Consider the following 13333-nt stretch of genomic DNA (forward strand, 5'->3'; position numbering starts at 1 on the left):
ATTGCCATGAGAAATACAGAATAGGAAGGTCTGAGGAAGGGAAGGACAGTTTTATTTTGGACATACCAAGTTTAAGTGCATTGGGCACACCCACGTGCGAATGTCCACCAGGTCAGGAGAGAAGTTGCAGCTGGAGATACGCACCGAGTCCTCCACCTGTGTGCGGTAGCTGGAATTGTGCACATTGAGTGAGTCGAGCTGACGCCGGCAGTTGATCAGCACAACACACTGCCTTCTTAGGCTGGAAGAACCATTCAGTGAGTCATATGAAATCGTCAATACTGGACTTGCGATCGGTCTCTGAAGTGGAGAATGGTCCTGGGGGACTGAGCCTTTTGTCTTTGGAATCTGACTCTATCTCCAGATTGATTGTGTCAGGATTGAACTGAATTTGAGGACAACCAGCTGGTGTCCTGAGTGTTGCTTGCTGCTGGTGGGGAAGCACCCTCCCCCACATCAGAAATTGGGTCTAGAACGCCAAATACCCTCACCACCTGTGATAGGAGTTTAGACAATCAGTGTCTTGCTGGGGTAGAGGGAGGAATAGAAGAGGCTGACGTGCTAATGGCTGAAAACTAGAAAACTAAAACTGCAGCTTGGAAATCTGAGGGCCTTTCCTGGGCGGGGCAGGAGGTTTGCCTGTAGGACGGCAGGTGGGTGCTGATGAACTGCGGAGCCACACTGCCGAAAATGATTTCTTCTTGGTGTGGAGTTCCAACACCCCTTATAGAGAAACAAGCCCCCTGCCTTCCTTCTAGCAATGCCCAGGAAGATAGTCATTAGCAAAATAGCCATGCACGGAGAAGTCAAAAGCATTTGGGGTTGAAGAGAGGGGTAAAAAGCCCGTCTTCAGGGTCTGCACTTCCTCTGATTGGCCTCTCTCTAAGCCAAAGGGAAGAACTCTGCAACCAATTATACCTCGTACTCCAAGTGTAAGATGCCCTGGTTCAAAAGCCCCGTTCCTCTAGGGTCCTTGGAGCAGGAGGGAGCTTATCTGTTATCTTCCGTTGCTCTGTTCCTCTGACTGCATTCATGACGCTGGCAGTCACAGCCTGGCACTCCTCCGCTGCAGTGTCCCTTCACAGATTGTCGCTTCCCATGTGTGGTAAACACTGGAGGGATAAGCATGGGAGTTAGCTACCTTTCCTTCACTTCTGTTGCCCTTACTCCTGTTCTCCCAAAGCTGCTGTGTATGGTCATAGGATTATATAAAATGTTCCTGAAGGGCTGTGTATAACTAAAGGGGGTGTTCCTGAGGAAGGGGAGTTTTTATTTCACCTACACGTTTTTGTTGGGCGACAGTTGTCCTCGAGTATCTCGAATTCATGAATTCTCTGAGTCCTCTGAGCAGATATCCACAGTGAATTAAGAATGTCTGTATAAGACATTCCTGGATATTATAGCAAAGTCTGCCTCCCTAAAGATGTTTCGAGGTAGGAAAGATAAAGACCTCCAGTATCTCTACCCAAAGAAGATGAATTTAAATGCAGGATTAAAGTTGAGGTTTTCTTTCTCCGGAGGGGAAGATACGCAGGTTGCCAACAGCCTTTTGCAAGACTAGAGTTTCCTGATAGTGGCAGTGCTCTCTGGCCGTGCAACCCTATTGCATGTGTAGGTGCCATTGGCCCTCACTAGGTAGCCCTGTAGGGGACCTTGGCCCAACAGACTGCTTTTGCTGAGAGTAAGAAGTGGCCTTTGTCTCCGACCCTGGGGTCTCATTTTTCCTATGTGTGTGAGTATGTATGTGTATGATATACTCACATATATATGTATATATATACTTGTTACATTTATATATATATATATACTTGTGTATATGTGTGTCTATATATACATACACAAATATACATGTGTATGCATATATACATATATGAATCAAAAATATATATTGTGATACACATAAATAAAACTAGGGCAGGCAAACCTACTATCTTGCAAATAAGATAAAAGTCTAAACCCTTCACAAATTCTGACTTATCAATACTATACATAGATTCGTCTATGAAATCCATTCTCCAGTTAGAAGGATCATCCAGGCCTTGGATCCATTCCATCTTTTCCCTAGGAAATACTGAGAACAGGGACTTTAGGACAGTTCAAGATGGGTTTTAGCATTCCAAGTCCACGGCTATTTATACCGCTCCTACAGGAATGGACTTTCTCCTCAGTACTTCGTGGCATCTAAGAGGTGATCGCTGGGTTAAATGCATTACACCTGCACAGGTGGATGAGGCCCTTGGACAATCATCAATGTTATGGACAGAAATGTCTGCGTCTTACTGAGGGGCGACACTGATGCCTGATGGCAACACTAGCCCTGCATGACTCACACTCGCCTTGGAACCTGAGCACTGGACTCCTGCTGCATAGCAGCCCTCAGCAACCCCTGTCCACCTTCTAGACCTCCCTTGGGGCCCACAGGTGCCAGAGAAACTGGGTCAGTCCTCAGGCACTGCCACTGAAGGGCCACCTCTCGGCCACACGGAGGCCTGCCAGCTTGTGGGTGTGCTTGTGCAGAAACACTTTCTGTTGGCAGCTTGGCATCCCCTCTCCACCTAGATCCTTCCACGGCTCCCAGCAACTCAGTGTGCGCCAAGGCTCAAGCAAGTGAGGGTGCTTAAAGGTTGACTGACTTCACAGAAAATCTATACCGCTTTATGTGTTTTCCCTGTCCTGAAGCTACTTCGCTGAAGTTTCCAAATTTTTAACATTTAAAAGGAAACGAAGCTAAAAGGAATGTTTTGCAGCAGGGCTTGTATTTCTGATCAAGAACCAGCCTTCTACTCGCCCCCAGCCCCCACCACATAACTGCTCATCTTCACTAACAAAGTCAGTCTGGACCAGACGCAAGATGCCGGTCAGTACAGCAGGTTCCACATTTGTCTTTATGGCGACAGCAAGACTCTTCTATTAATCACCTCCATGCTTGTGTCCAGGATGAGATTCCCCGAACCTCCCAGTTGTCCGTCCTGTCATTCACTAATAGAAAAGATCCTGTGCTAATCTCCCTCCTTCCATCCAGGAAGGAAAAAAAGAGCTCATCCAAGCTCTGTGGGACAGCACCACCTGCCCATTTGTCCAGAGCCAAGCAATGATGGATTTGGAGCTGGAGGGATAAATGGGAATTGTCTTTATTTTATAAGCTGCAGAAAGTTGGCTAGGGAACCCAGTTGGAGGCTTAGCTGGAAAAAATGATTTTACCTTATGCCGTATATCTGCTTTTTAGAAAAATACATGCTATTATTTTTTCTTGAGACTGGATAAGAGAGAAAAAGGAAGACATTCAAACACTGGGTTCGAGGTCCGAAGAGCTCACCGAGTCAGACTTTTATGTTTTCCGGATGCTCAACCTGAGCCAGAGGCCTTCTGCTCTGACAGGGTGGTGGTGGCAGAAGGGAGGGGGAGCCCCACACAGGGGCTGGGGGCTGACGGAGGGCCCTGGGCCCACGCTCGTGGTCTGGAGAGGACCCCACACCACAGGGGCTTTGGGTGGTAGGGAGCAGCAGCTGTCTTCAAAAACCGAGACTTTCCCTCGTGGCAGTATTCCGGCATGCATTTTTCTGGAAGTCGTCAGCACAGTTATCTTAATGAGAATTTAGCTAAACAATTTAACACAGACTGGCTTGAGAGGGTGTTATGAAGAAAAACACCCGCCAAAGTCTCTACTTTTAGTTATGATTCATTGGTGAGAGACAGTTCCTGGGCTGATGGCTTGCTAATGCAGTTGCCCTGAGTCTCAGTCTGTACAAAGCGCTGGGTTGTGGGAAGAGGGCTTTGGTGTGAACGTCTGAAGAAATGTTTCACTGGTAATTCCTGGCCGAAGAGATACTAGTGGGCAGGGGAGAGGCGTGGAGGGGAGGTGGCATGGGTGAGGAAAGGTTCTTGTTGGTGAAAAGGACTGACGAGGACATTCTCGGCCAAGGGGCCCTCTGTTCTGAGTGCAGCCCTAACTACATGTCTCATTTCTCACTCTCTTTATTTAAAATTAATTAGTTAGGAAACTTTTAATTGACATGTAAATGACACATAACATCATATTAGTTTTGTGGTGTGCCACATGATGACTCGATATACATACACACTGCAAAATGGCTTACTTAACTTTATCACCACACACCATAACCAATATCTTTTCTCGTAGTGAGAACTCCTAAGGTCTACTGTCTTAGCACTTCCCAACATGCAATGCAGTGTCAGGAAGTATAATCACCAGGCTGTACGATCTATCCCCAGAACTTACTTATCTTGTAACCAGAAGTCTGTACCTTTTGACCACCTCCATCCATTTCCCTCACTCCTTCCCATCCCCACACTCCACCCCTGCCTCTGGTCTGTTCTCTGTATCTACAGGTTTCTTTTTGTTTTTTGTTTTTCATTCTTTTTAGGACACATGAAAGAAGGCTGAGCATGATAAGGTCAAAGAATATGGAGGGCAAACGGTGGTTGGGACCAGTAGGAAGAGAAAGTAAAGCCGTCCCCTTAGGGGCTCTAACAACTGATAGCACAGGCAGGGGGCCCTTGACCATGCTGAGCGAGCAGAGGGCCACTGCTAATCCACACAGCACCTTTCTTCAAATTAGAAAATACTCCCATCCTCCACGGACAAGAGTGGTGAGCAGAGCAAGGGATGAACTTCAGCCTCTGAACACCCTCTTTGATGATGCCCTTGGGCAGTGCTGGAAGGAAGCCCCCTGTGGCTGAGAAAAAGCCCATGAACTTGAATATTTTTGGGGGCCAGTCTTCCCCAGAATCTCAGCCCTCCAGCCTGGAACACAGCTCCAGAATTTCAGGGCGAACATCATAGTCACACAGTATCTTTGTCTCTCTCCCACGCTTAGTAAGAAGCCCTTTCCCCTCAGAGGCCATTGTAATTAACTAAGAATAACCCACTCTTCTAGCCAAGCAAGAAGCTGCCTCACAGGTTGGCATATTCAAACTGATAACCCATTTTCAGGGCTCCCTCAATGTGCATATTCTTCCACGTGAAAACCCTGATAGTCGAGGCTAAAAAGAAAGAAGAAGCCGCATTAGTATTCCATTCGGCCTCTACGCAGTCCTCCCGCATCCACACCTGATCTCCCCACACAGTAACCTGCACAAAGGAGCTGCTCTGCTCATTAAAGAATCAGACAATGGCAACCCCTGTGAGCGCCTAAATGCCACAAATTGTTACAGTTTTGCTCTGCTTTTCAGTGTTGGCGCGATCACCCTTTAATTGGCCAGGAGGCTCTGTTGTAATATTCAGAAGGAATAACGACATTTTTGGTCCCTGTCCAGTTTTCAATATAATTATTTGTTAGAATCATATTAACCTGATGTATGACAGACCCATAAAATGGATTCATTTAGGTCTCCAGGAGTCCTCCCTCATTAACTCTGATATTTATAGCTAAGGCTTCGATGCTACAATCCTTCTCCTGAGAAACGGAGAGCAGGAATGTCAGATTTCCCTGACCCTGTTGGCAGAGTCGTTTGTTTCCAGTGTCGTGTGGAGGGACAGGATGAACCAGGCCTCCAGTCCAGGCCTCTTCGAAGCTTGATTGGCTCCTCTGCCAGTTCCTCCGTTTCTAGGGAAGGGACGTACAATTAAAGCCACTTGTACACAAATCCCACAAGTTTAATAACTTCCCCAAGGTAATGAGGCAGAACACAGGAGACTGAAGCATTCACAGGGCTGATTCTGAAATCACACTTCTTGCAATGAAATCCCAGCTTTATCGCTTACTAGCTTGAGCAAGATGCTAAATTTCCTTAGACCTCAGTCTCCTCACCTGTAAAATGAGGGTAATAATAGTGTTTAACCTTATGAGGTTGTTGAGAGGATTGGACACGTGTAAGGTGCTTAAAACCGTCTTCGGCACATAGCAATGCAGAATAATGTCGCTTAAAGTTATGATTATAGTTGCTGTTATTAGGTCAGGTCAGAGCTAAACCAAGTTTTCATTCTGCAGGTCTACAACCTTGACCAGTTGGTTTTACACTGTGTTCTAGTGAGCCCTGGGTTTGAGCAGAGGTGCCTCAGTTTCCCCAGAGGTGAAGGTGGGTTAGCTATGGCCACTGCAGTGGGAAAAGGCCCATCAGAAAGGACCCCCCATTGTCTTTACTCAGAGCCTTGATGCTTTTATCTATTCCATGTATTGGAATTCTGAGTTTTTATTTAAAGAATGAGCTCTTGGCCCAAAACAAGTTGAAAACGGCAACTCCAGCTATTCATACCCTGTACTAGTCCCCCAGCTAATCTAAGGGGCCTCTGAGTACTTGCTCCTGCTGTTCAACCAAAATGGGTGAAACTGTGGTCATGAGGCTTCACAGGTTTTCTTTTACTTTTAATTTTTTTGGAGAGTTACATGGCTACAACCTTGATCTCCTCACTGTGTCAAAGGCTAAGGGTGCTTCCAAGGGCTGGTAAGTGGCTGCGATAGAAATCTGATCCGTGAAGATGACAGAACCTTGAGCTTCTACTCCGTCCAGACCACAGAGGTGGGCTGTTCACAGTGACGAGAGCTGAGTTCGCTGTGGAGTTTCTCATGTTGCCTTCTTCACGGCCAAGCTTGTTCCAGGAGTCCAAGACCCGTTGTGTTCTCTGACTGTCTGCCTGTCTACCTGTCTCCTGAAGACCAAGCATCAGGCATTTGCAATCAGTGTATAATCTTGGATGGGATCCTGTTTGACTCCTGTAAAGCCCTTTAAGGCTGATTCGTTAATTCTGAACAATAATGAGAATGCAAAGAAGCCCTTTTTATTCATACCAAAAGATCTAAGTAAAACACCAATTTTGGCCTGTCATTCATTTCCCCAGAACTTTAGTGTCTCCCCATTAATTGTTGGATGAAGCCCAAACCCTTCAGCTTGGCTTTTGGGCTGACCTAAGCAACAGTTCTCTTACTACTCCTCCAAAACAAACTCTGATAGAGCCGAGAAGTTTTCTCAACACCTTCCGTATTATGTTTGCCTAAACCTGTCTACATACCCAAAACAGATTCATGTTTTTAACACCCATTCCTGGATCTTCTTTTGTTCCGAGGCTTCCCTGGACAACTCAGAACAAAACGATCACTCCCCTGTCTGATCTGCAACTGTGTGTTCTGTCTGCTTTGCTCATTTCGGTCCTTATTCCACGATGCCCGTAGTGCTAGGAGTAAAGAGGTGTTGAATTAGAGGCACCAGCAGGGAAGGTCAGTTGCCGTTACCAAGATAGAATGCCAAAGAGTGGCATGTGGCCCAGGGAGATGGAAGACTGCTAACCAAATTCTCCAAACATTCATGGGTAAGTCAGAATGCTCGTTATAAGAGACACGGGCCACTCCCGTGAACAAAATGCATGGGTGCCCTATCCATGCACCAAGATGACAGGGAAGCTTAACTGGTCATTAGGAAGTTGACTAGACATTTCAGCAAAGAAGGAAAATATCTTGTGTATTAATGAGATACAGCGGGAACTGACTATGCCCTCCTCTTCCCCAGCAGGAATGGGAAGTCTATTGACCAAAAGCTCTGACCCCCAAATTTCAGTGTATCTTCATTGGATATTGTCATCAACAGCGAAAATACTTGCTTCTCTTTTTAGCCATTTCTCTAAGTTTACAGACTGATTTTTCTTCCCCTCCATGACTCATGAATTTTATCCTTTTTTTCCAGGAATATTTACTGAACATCATTTACTGTGTGTCAGGTGCTGGGAATAGAAAAGTGAACAACACCGTGGACACTTTCACACCACTGGGTTTACTGCAGTCAAGTTTCTAAGGTGACCTTGATATACCCGATCTGATCCATTTAGACCTTGACATCAGGATTCTGTGTAGTGTTACCACCTGACTTTCCTGAGTGAATATCTTGTGTCCTCAAAGATATTTTAAGCTCCTAGAAGGCAGACAACAACTTATTGTAGTATTTCTCATGTATCCCTTATGATATCTAGGTTATGCTGCACACATAATAGTAACTAAATATTTGTCTCCTTTCAAGAGATACCATGTTTCTTACCAGCTGTAAGGAAAGAGGAGGAGCAAGACTTATACAGTTTTATGTCAGAGATTAAATCCAGACAGTAGACATATAAATTTTCATTGAGCCAACATTTGAAAAATTGGGGTCACTTATACACATAAACATACACACATATCTCCAAGGCCCTCTGGATTTTCCCCTTCCCTTGAAAATCTGGAAGACCTGCAGCCCTTGGCCTCATACCCACTGAGCACAGGGCCAGCACATCAGTGTGCCTGGCCATTCTGGGGAGCAAACATTCGCCAGGAGGCCACAGTCCCTGTCGCTCTGATTTCATCACACTTAGCTTGCTTCACTTACGTAACAGCCAGTCCTGAGGCATCTGAGTCTATGACCTCTGTCTCGCACAAAGCCACTATACTGAGAAAGGAGAGGAAATAGCCCCCTTGACCCACAGAAAAAGAACAACACCACGCCAAGCCTGTGTTTCCTGAAGTTCAGAGATGAGTTCAGGCTCACGGGTTAAGCCTGCACCTTGTGCACCTTGGCCCTGGGCCTTCCTCATAGTTAGCTTCCTCTGGAATGTTGGTGCTGCCTGCTGGGCGGCCTGTTGGGACTCCACATGGCCTGTCTCATCTAATCCAAGCTCTGTGCCTCCCAGGCCCTTCTCCAGCACACCCTGGGCCCCATCTCAGCAGTGTGTTGGCTCTGTTGCTTACTGACATGAACTACGCTCTTATCCTGCCAAGGAAATCTGCTTGCCTCGCTGTCCCTTCCCCCACGCCTCTTTCTCTTTCTTTCCTCACTCCACAGGCAGTGCAGGAATTATAGCCAGGAGAAAAGAAAAAAAAAAGGAGGGAGGAAAAAGGAGAAAGGAGAGAAAACATTGAACATTTTACATACTTTAGCCTATTGGATCTCAGGTCTCTGTCCACAAAGATTCTGTCCTATGTGTGGGTATGTTTGTTTGTGTTGAATATGTGATGTGTGTGTGTATGTGTGGTTTCTTTTATGGGGAGAATAGCTCTGTAACTATTATTCAAGCTAGAAAAGAAAAAGCAGTGAGAATGTGGAGCCAGTAACACACAAGACAGCCACTGGGCAGGGGCAAGCCGCTTCCTTGTCGAAGCACCAAACACGCGTGCGTGTGCACACAGGAATGTGTGTGCACCTGAACACACATGTGTATATGCATTTTTTAAGATTATAAATAAATTACTTGCTTGTATAGAAACTTGGAATAAAAAACCTGGAAAAGAGAAAAGGAAGAAAAATAAAAAACAAACATAATCTTATTGCTCAGATCATTTCTAGTCTGTTTTCTATTTCTATGCATAATGCACATTATTTTATATAGCCGAGAGTTTATATTGCATATTAAAGTTTATTAGCTTGCTTTTTTCACTCTTAAAATTATGTCGCAGACATATCCAAATGACATAAAAAAACTCTTTGTAACCATCATTTTAATAGTTCCATTATATCCATAGTGTTGATTTTCATAATTTACTTAACCAACCTTCAATCTTTGAGCATTTAGAATAATAGAAGTCCTTCACTTTTATAAGTAATATGATAATAAACATCTTTGTGCATAGACCATTGCACTTAGTGTTATTCCTTTAGGATGTTTCCAAAAATGGAATTGCTGGACAAAGAGTAAAAGCACCTTTTGCATGCATGAGTTATATGTTGTTAAGTGGCTTTCCTAAGGGCGATCCTGCCTTATCTTCCCAATACCTTATATGACAGTGGGTACTAGCAAACTCACAGAAATTTTCAATTGGCTGTAGGCAGCTAAAATATCTAAAAGTACACAAAGGAGTTATTTTATTACATAACTTGCAAGTGTCAACAGGATATATCATTTGAGAATAACCAAAGGCACTGGCTGGAAAGGTGGTTGCCCTGGCCACACCACAACTCAGTCCTTCTAAGGGAAAGAAGAAGGTAACCCCTGGTTTGCTGCTGGATACAGCTCCAGGGTCTTTGTCCTTCCCGAAGCCTGTCTTTGATTCCAGGGCTGATTTACAGCATGTCCCACCAGCACCAGTGAAAGAAGGCGGCCACCTGCCCACCATACTGCTTGCCAGAGGAAGCAGTCCCTCCCCTCACTGTCACAGAGGTCCCCTGCCGAGCCCATGGGACCTCACTGTCCTTGATGCCCTGCCTCATTACAGAGTCTCCCTTGGTCTTCTTCAGTGTATCATCATCGCCTTTTCTCCCTTCCGTAACCAACTTCTTTTTCTGAAGCAAAAGGAAAGAATTATTCCTCTGAAGTACACTTTTATGTTTTACAACCGTGCTGTGTTGGACCATTAGATTTTTTTGTTTCTTTGTTTCCTTATTACTTATCATTATTATCATTTTCTCTTTGTTACACACACTTTCTCCTTGTAACTTCTGGAACTGATCCAGAGGGAGCTGGTCTGGCAGCCAAACTGGCATCTCCCACTGAACTTCTATGTCTTGGGGAGCTCTGGTCACAACTTTCCTGCTGCTTGGAGGGAACTTTTCACTCATTGCCTGGTGGGATAAGAGGAGGACACTAAGAGGCCACCTTTGTTTTCAACCTTAGGGATTTTAGATCCAGATTCAGTGGTCACCTCAAAATGCCGGTCAATTTTCCATGCCGTGAAGCTACTTGGTCCCCATGTGAATGGCTGCTTGAAGTTCGCCCAATGCCCCGTAGGCATCCTGACTTTGTAGTTTGTATAGAATAGAAGCCCGTTCTAGAAACATAAAATATACAGTGTGGTCCTAACATTAAAATCCAATCCCTTCCTCCTGAGAAACAGTAAAATACCCCTGTTGTTTCTCAGGGATTACCAACCTGATTCTCTGTCTTTTGCTAGTCCTCTGATATTTTCACTTCGATATCAGTTTGTTTCAAGTTGATTATTTTCTTAATACCAGGATTTTTTATATTAATTGCAATAAATTTGCCATCTCCATCTCTGAGCTTCAAATCTTTCTAAACTTTGCAGTATGTGAAAGGTTTCTGTACCTCCTCCTTCATTGGCCAGAAAAGAGCAACTTTCAAGGCTGAGTGAAACTTGAAAAGAATTTTCCTACTGTTCAAATGTTACAGATAGATGATCAATTACGAGTCATCACACCAGTCACTTCCCAGGGCTGCATCTGCCAGAGGATTTTCCCGTTTAACTGAACCAATTCTCAGGGAGACATGCTCTCCATCCCAGGCTTAAACACGGAACCTGGAGGGATGACAGTACAGCTGATGCAATGTCTTTTTTTGTTGTTGTTCTTTTGTTTTTGTTTTTTTGTCTTAGAAAGCCCATCATAGAAGGTAACCCATGTAAGTCTCTTGCTAAATTAAAGAGCCTGCGAGCAGACTTTAGAACTAAATTCAGTATATCTCTTTTAAATTTTTTCTTGTATGATAAATGTAATTCAGGTTTATTATAGAAAATTTAGAAAAGTGAATTCTCAAAAAAATAAAATAAAACCAATAAAAATTACCTGTAATTCACCAGAGATATCAAATTTCCTGCATATATTCTTTCAGGCATTTGAAAATATAAGGTCTATCTGGAAAAAAGTGCAGCCATTGTTAATATAATGAGAGTAATTTGAGCAATATCAAAGTAACACGGCAGCCAAGGATAATAGACTAGAATGCACATGAATGAACACTGATGACTTCACTGTACTAGTCAGTGGGTTGGTAGATGCCATTGAGTGAGCATGTGCTGTGTGTGGCTGTCACATTCAAAATGATCGAGCAAGTGAAGCAAAAAATTTGCATCAAATTTTGCATTAAGTTTGAACATTCCTCCATGAAAGTATTTGGATGATTCAGTAGATTTTCAGGGACAATGCAATGAGTGCAGTGCAAATAAAAATGTGACACAAATGCTCCAGAGATGGTCAAGAACCTATTGAAAATGATCCAGGTTCTGGAAAGACTACAACAAACTGAACACCTGAGAATGTTGAATGTACATGGGATGCAATCAACAAAGATCAGCAATGGGCAGCGTGAGGACTTGAGGTTGCTGGGAAGATTCCAAAAACTATTGTGTCTGAGATTTCGACACAGGACTTTGGCATGGAACGTGTCATGGCAAAATTTGTTCCATAGCTTCAGCTACCAGAGCAGAAGGAACATTGTGCTGCAGTTGCTAATGACTTGATTCAAACTGCTACCAATGAACCATACTTCCTCAAGAAGGTCATAACTGGAGATGAATCATGAGTCTATTGTATGATCCAGAAACAAAGGCCCAGTCATAGCAAGGAAAGTTGCTCGATTCTCCATACCCAAAGTCAGAGCAAGATCAAGACCATGTTAACTGTGTTTTTTTTTTAATTGGGAAGGTGTTGTTGATCATAAGTGTGCCCCCCAGGCCAAACAATTAATAAGGAGTACTTCCTTAATGTCCTTCATTAGTTGAGAGATGCAATATGACAAAAACAGCCACAGCTATGGGCAACTGGTGACTGGCAGCTTCACCATGACAGTGCACCCACTCATGAAGAACTTTTTAGTGAAACATCAAATTTCCCAAGTGACTCAGCCCCCTACAGCCCAGATTTGGAGCCCTGTGACTTCTGGATTTTCCCAAAACTAAAATGACCTTTGAAAGGGAAGAGATTTCAAATCATCAAGACTCAAGAAAACATGATGGAGCAGCTGATGGCCATTGCAATTAACGATTTTACAGAGTGTTTTTGAACAGTGGAGAGATGCTGAGAGAACTGTGTGAGGTCCCAAGGTACCTATTTTGAAGGGAACTATGGTGTCATTGTTCCATGTACAATGCTTCTTATATCTTGTATCTTCTGTAGAGGATCGGTTTGTTTAAGTCTGGCAAATGTGACTCAGCTCTGTATGAAAAACCTATAGAAGCAAAGTGGTGGGGAGGATCCAGACCTTCAAACCAAGTTTTCCTGTGGGAATCAGGCCTAGAAAATGCATATAGATTGTTATGGCTCGCTCTTGCTAAAACCCCATCACCCTGGTCTAAAACAACAAATGTGTACTGTCTATCTTCAAGGTAATATCCAAAGCCAGTATGAGTTCTCCCAAGGACAGAGCTAATCAGCCCATTGCCATTCCCCTCTGCATGTTATTTTCATTTTCTTGATTGTACCTAAAATGTAAACAATAATATTCTATGTGATGGATAATAAATCTTACTTTGCTGTAAGACCCCAAGAAAACAATAAGAGCCTGTCTAGGCAAGGGTCGGGGTGCTCCCCTCTTGAGGGAGTGGCCAAGGCACCATAGGCACTCTCCCCTTGAGAGAGTAGTTGTGCCTGTTCCCTTTTTCTCCACAGGATTGTTGTCACCTGTGCATTCATTCTCATTGTCAGCCACAACAGGCAGACTCTGCTGGACAGGGTCTGCCACAATCTT

This window comes from Artibeus jamaicensis, unplaced genomic scaffold (assembly GCF_021234435.1).
Source record: "Artibeus jamaicensis isolate MK-2021 breed Jamaican fruit bat unplaced genomic scaffold, CSHL_Jam_final contig_3126, whole genome shotgun sequence".
NCBI classification, from domain to species: domain Eukaryota; kingdom Metazoa; phylum Chordata; class Mammalia; order Chiroptera; family Phyllostomidae; genus Artibeus; species Artibeus jamaicensis.